At 32.9% G+C, this 5,807-nt stretch overlaps 1 pseudogene; it reads left to right on the forward strand.

Annotated features, from left to right (window-relative positions):
• Positions 1–2,572: 2,572 nt before the first annotated feature.
• LOC133785461 (3-epi-6-deoxocathasterone 23-monooxygenase CYP90D1-like) lies at positions 2,573–5,287 on the forward strand (annotated as a pseudogene).
• The last annotated feature ends 520 nt before the right edge of the window (positions 5,288–5,807 follow it).

Consider the following 5,807-nt stretch of genomic DNA (forward strand, 5'->3'; position numbering starts at 1 on the left):
TGTATATGTATTATGATACATCTATTTAATTAACAAAAGTTAATATAATTATGTTTAGAACGAAGAGCACATGTACTCAACATACAGAACTAATGTGTATGATGACTCGGTTCAATTCATCTAACTGATCTCTGCTCAGCTAGAAACTTCTCTCATCACTATTGATTCTTCCAAGTAGAAAGCAACAGTTGAAGAACCTTTCATCAAACCTGACAGGACCATGTACGTGCGTGTCAAGCCAGAGCATCCAATAAACGACACCGCATTAATTCAATTTTATCATCTTCCTTTCTAACTCTAAACCATTTTGTTATTTGTCTTAATTGCTGACAACTCCACTTATATACAAAATATATCCACCGTTTAGTTTCTTTCGTTACTATAAATTTAATTTTGGTTTGCTTCGGCTACAAGGCATTGGCAAATATGGAATTGTCATTTTCAAAAGAATTGGTGTATGTTGTAGTTCATACATGGTTTTATAATTAAGCTATATCCGATTTTAGATTTGATTCATATAAGAACCCTACACCCATATCAATGGCTATTGTGTTATTCATTGCTTATTAATAAGAAAGTGATACATATATATTGAAATATTGATAGGGAAATTAGTTCTTTTAACAAAAAAAAAAAGTAAAACTTATAGTTTTCTACACATTAATTATCGAGATATTCTTGCGTAAACAAATTTCTCTTTTTAATATTTCTAGTCGACTAAAATACTAAGGATCACCCATTTTGTTTGATTAGGAATATGATTTCGTCTAGCCACGAAAATAAGGACATAATGTATTATATTATCCTTAATTTCTTGAAGTCAAAGTATTTTAAAGAGGTGGGAAATAATTTCCAATCATTTTCGCAAATCGTTTCCGTTCAGACCATATGTTGGTCTATTCATACTTTTTATTGTGTTCAAACATAATTAATAATCCTGTCATGTTATGCTCAACAATATTTTTGTTTATTTGTTGTATTTAATATCATCTTCTTATTATATTTACATATTTTATTCCTGTAATAATAAGAGTGTTATGTTCAATCTCCTATTTTAATTTCTTAGTCAACCTCCATCTTAAAAAATATATGCTGCAGTATTATTTTTTAATTTTTTTTGCATGCACTACACCAAATACCCGTTTTCATAACATAATAATATAATAGTTATGAAAAAGTATTATGGTATGTATATGTGGTAAAAGAAAAAAAAGGCAATAATATTTTTTGGGAGCCCGCCTATATCATTAAAAGTTATATTTTTATTTGGCCTCTCTCTCATGTGCTGTCCTTAGTCTCTTCCTCACTCTCTCAACCACGACTCCTTCAACTTAAACTCCAACTTCAATCCCAATTCACTCTCTTCTTCTCAGTCTCAACATCAACCCTTCCCTCTCGACTTCACCGCCAAGCAGCTTGTCGACACCCTTCGTCGCCAGAATGATGAGTCCTCCATGCTTCGCTTCTTCGACTGGGCCTCGAAACAGCCTAATTTCTCACCCACTACCTCCATCTACCAGGAGATTCTCATTCTCTCTCAATTCTTTCTCTCACATCAGATGAAAAAATTCCCTCATTCTCCCAATTCCCTCAGTCGCACTCTCTCACAACTCTCGTCTCTTTCTTCCTTGCTCTCAGAGACCCCTTTCTCGTGCAGGTGTACTGACGAAGGCTTCTAGGGACTTGGCGATGCGGAGGCTCGACATGCTCAACAACGCATGGCTGGCGATGGGGATGTGGTGTGGTCGACGATGCGAGGCTGGAAACAGGGCTGGGTTTGAAGCTTAGAGCTAGGTTGAAGTTTGAGGGTTGGTTAATTTGTAGAGAAAGGGTCGAGAAGAAAGGGAGAGAGGTAATTTGATATATGTATATATTAAATAGATTTATTTTTATTAAAATAAATGTTTAGAAGAAAGGGAGAGAGGTAATTTGATATATGATATATGTCTTGTTAACCTGGTTATTCTCTTTGCCACTTTTAATAATCTGTTAATTTTCACCCTTTGCTATGCTAATAATATTAATTCGACAACATGTAACATTAGAGCCAGAGAAAAGCTATTGCTGGTAGAGGTCTATGCATTGCAGAATATTGATACTAAGAGTCTAAGAAAATGAAGGGCAAGGAAATTGCTTGTTCCATTTAGTTTATTTGTTAATTGTTCAATCATTATTACGAAATAGATCTTAATGATTAGTGGGTTAAGGGTCCTTTATTTGAAGTATCGATATAACAATAGGAGGGAGAATAGTGTAATATATATCAATGAAAGAGTGGCTATGGCGTCAAATTAGATTAGAGCAAGGCCAAATAGTTCCTAGGTCACATCACAAGTAGTTTAGTATTGGATCAGTATCTAAGCTACATAACCGTGAAGAATAAAATCCTTTTTGAAAGGTTTTTAACATGCCATAATTAGCATTTGATGTGGCATATTGAAATTTCGTATCTATATGCTTCTTCGATCAATGTTGTGGAGGAAGAAATATCTAAAATACCAGACCATTCTACTATTGTTTTGCCTAATAACAACTATTGGGTTTCTTAAAGAGGCTCCAAATGTCAATATCCATGGCTTCAACGTCTACCATAAAAATCATTTAATTCTTGTAAGTTTGGGATTAGTTATTATTTTAATTTAAGTACATGGTTTAACAAGTGTGCTTGTTTTTTGGTTAGGTATTACAAGGTGTTTAAGTCCCACATATTTGGAAGTCTAGCTATAGTTTCAACAGATGCAGAAGTGAGTAAATTTATTCTGCAAAGTGATGCAAAGGTTTTTGTGCCTTCTTACCCAAAATCTTTGACTGAGTTGATGGGAAAGTCTTCTATTTTGCTTATCAATGGAAACTTGCAAAGGAGAATCCATGGACTAGTGGGTGGCTTCTTTAAATCTCCACAACTCAAGGCTCAAATCACCAGAGACATGTACAAGTATGTCCAAGAATCTATGACAAATTGGAGCCATGACCGACCCATCTACATTCAGGATGAAACAAAAAATGTAAGCTCTCTTTCTCAAACATCTTGATCTTGGGGAATGAGTTGTGAGGATATTCTTTAATATTTGAAGTTTAGAAAGGAAAACTAAAAAATAAAGACTTTACTTGGTTCATCTGAGTTTAGTTTTTTTGGGAAGAGTTTGAAGTAGACACAGCAAAAAACAAAAGATGCCTTCTATCTTTAAAGTTTAAACCTTTTGCCTTTTTTGTGTGGTTAAGATATTTTTAGGGGGTGATTTATTTATATTCATAAATATTTATTTGTTTGGGGGATACAGAATCTGTCTGTGAAACAGTCAAAGTAATAATTATTGATTTTTGAAATACCCCATCTCTGGCTTCTACTTAGGTTTGAAAATGATTTGCTAAATAGAAAAGGTAAACTAGTTGTTATGGGGTTCAGAATAAGTTTATTTGAATAATTGTCTGTCAAAACAGATTCACAATTATTATGTTTAATGGTACTTTTTAAAAGTTAATAACACATATAAGACTAAACCCCCTTTTGGTCTCTCTCCCAGATTGCATTTCAAGTACTAGTTAAGGCATTGATTAATTTGGATCCTGGTGAGGAAATGGAGTCTCTAAGAAAACAATTTCAAGAATTCATTGCAGGCCTCATGTCATTACCAATAAACATTCCTGGAACTAGGCTTCATAGATCATTACAGGTAAGTTAGTTATTATTAATCTATTACTACTCACATCTTGCCTTATTTCATGATTACTAATTATGTTGGTACAAAATATTTTTCCTCTTCTCTTTTCAGGCAAAGAAAAAAATGGTGAAGCAAGTATAGAAAATTTTAGAAGCCAGGAAAAGTAGTAGTGGGATGATCACCAAAGAGGCTCCAAGAGATGTAATAGATGTTCTTCTAAATGACACAAGTGGTCAATTAACAGATGATCTAATAGCTGATAACATTGTAGATATGATGATCCCAGGGGAGGATCCAGTTCCTGTTCTTTTGACTCTTGCAGTGAAATATCTCTCAGATTGTCCTGCTGCCCTACAACAGTTACTGGTATGAACCACTTAGTTTGTTGTTTCTCTTTATTGGATTGCTATAGAAATCAAATTATTATAATCATTCTACTTAGACTATTATTATCATTGTATTAGAAAAGATGCCAACTTCATTTCATGATCATTATCATCCTTTCCTTTAGTGCTCTTTTAATAAAAAATGACTTGATTTGATTAAGCTGCATTAATCCTGTTTAGCCAGCCAGCTTTTTTCTAATACTACTGGCTCTTTTTTTTGGAAATTTGTGACTTTCGAGTCCATTTTTTTTGACCACTTTTACTGTCTAGTTTTGTCGTTCCTGAAGTGGTTTCCTTCTCATTTGTGCCTTGTCATTGGAAATAGGTGACAATGCAAATGCTATATAATAATATAAGGTAGCCAGCCATAGGTTTTGTCCACAATATATAAATATTTATACGTGAGGATGACATCTATAGTACAAGATTTTTATATAGAAAATGAAGTAACAAAAAGACTTAGTTTCAATAACTAGGTATTATGCACTTGCTTAGGTTATATTAATATAATCAATAGATTTATTTATCTTATCTTATCTTATCTCAGGAGGAGAACATAAAGTTACAAAGACTCAAAGATCAGCTTGGGGAGCCACTGTGTTGGAGTGACTACTTATCTTTACCATTTACACAAATGGTAATATTTCTTTTTACCACTGAAAATGACAAACAAGAAGAAAACAACAGCGTAGCTCAGCTCAGAAAGAAAGAAAGAAAACTAGCTATAACTTTTCTAATTTACTTGATTTCTTTTTCTTTTGTTTTTTTTTTTCAAATTACAGGTCATCACAGAAACACTAAGGTTAGGGAACATTATCATTGGTGTGATGAGAAATGCGATGAAAGATGTTGAGATAAAAGGGTATCTAATACCGAAGGGATGGTGTGCTTTTGCATATTTTAGATCAATTTATCTTGATGAAAATAATTATGACCGGCCGTACAAGTTTAATCCATGGAGGTGGCAGGTAAGTGGGGTTAAACATTTCAATATTAACTTTGCTCTTTTCAAAATTAACCATAGTATAGTCCAATAACTCATTGAACCTTTATTGAAATTCACAGGAAAAAGACACTAGCAATTGTAACTTCACCCCATTTGGAGGTGGCCAGAGGCTATGCCCTGGGATTGACTTGGCTAGATTGGAAGCTTCCATCTTTCTACACCACTTTGTCACTCAATTCAGGTAATTATGAATATAAGCCGCTCAATAATATAAATTTATATAGTTAACTATGGTGGCCAAATGGGTAGATTTTACTTTTAATATTAGTAAGTTTTAATTAAAATTATGACAGCCCATTCAATTATTGGTTTTGATTTTTAATTGCTACATACGTAGTTAGGTACTAGCTTTCAAAAACCATATCTTATAACTAGAATAATAATGATAATTATAAAAAAGATATTCTAAATATATATAAATATTTATATGAAACTATAGAACAAAACTTGTCCATCATACATAAGCCTTCAACATCTCCCATTTCAACATCAAGTGAGTGCCATTTTTGATTAAATTTTTGCACATTTTTTGGATAAATTTGAACCAAGTCCCTTTCAGTTTCTATAAGAAAGGTCTCACAAGAAAGACAAAAGAGGTTATCACACCTTTTGCGATGTTCTTGCAACTAGTACCAGTTTCTTCTAAAATATACAACCTTTTTGTACCAAACTATATGCTTTTTATTTTATCAAAAACCATATCATATATTTTGATATCTTTGGTTTATTCTGGAAGTTTTGCATATCTTTGGC

Source organism: Humulus lupulus, chromosome 6 (assembly GCF_963169125.1).
Source record: "Humulus lupulus chromosome 6, drHumLupu1.1, whole genome shotgun sequence".
In the NCBI taxonomy this organism is placed as follows: Eukaryota; Viridiplantae; Streptophyta; class Magnoliopsida; order Rosales; family Cannabaceae; genus Humulus; species Humulus lupulus.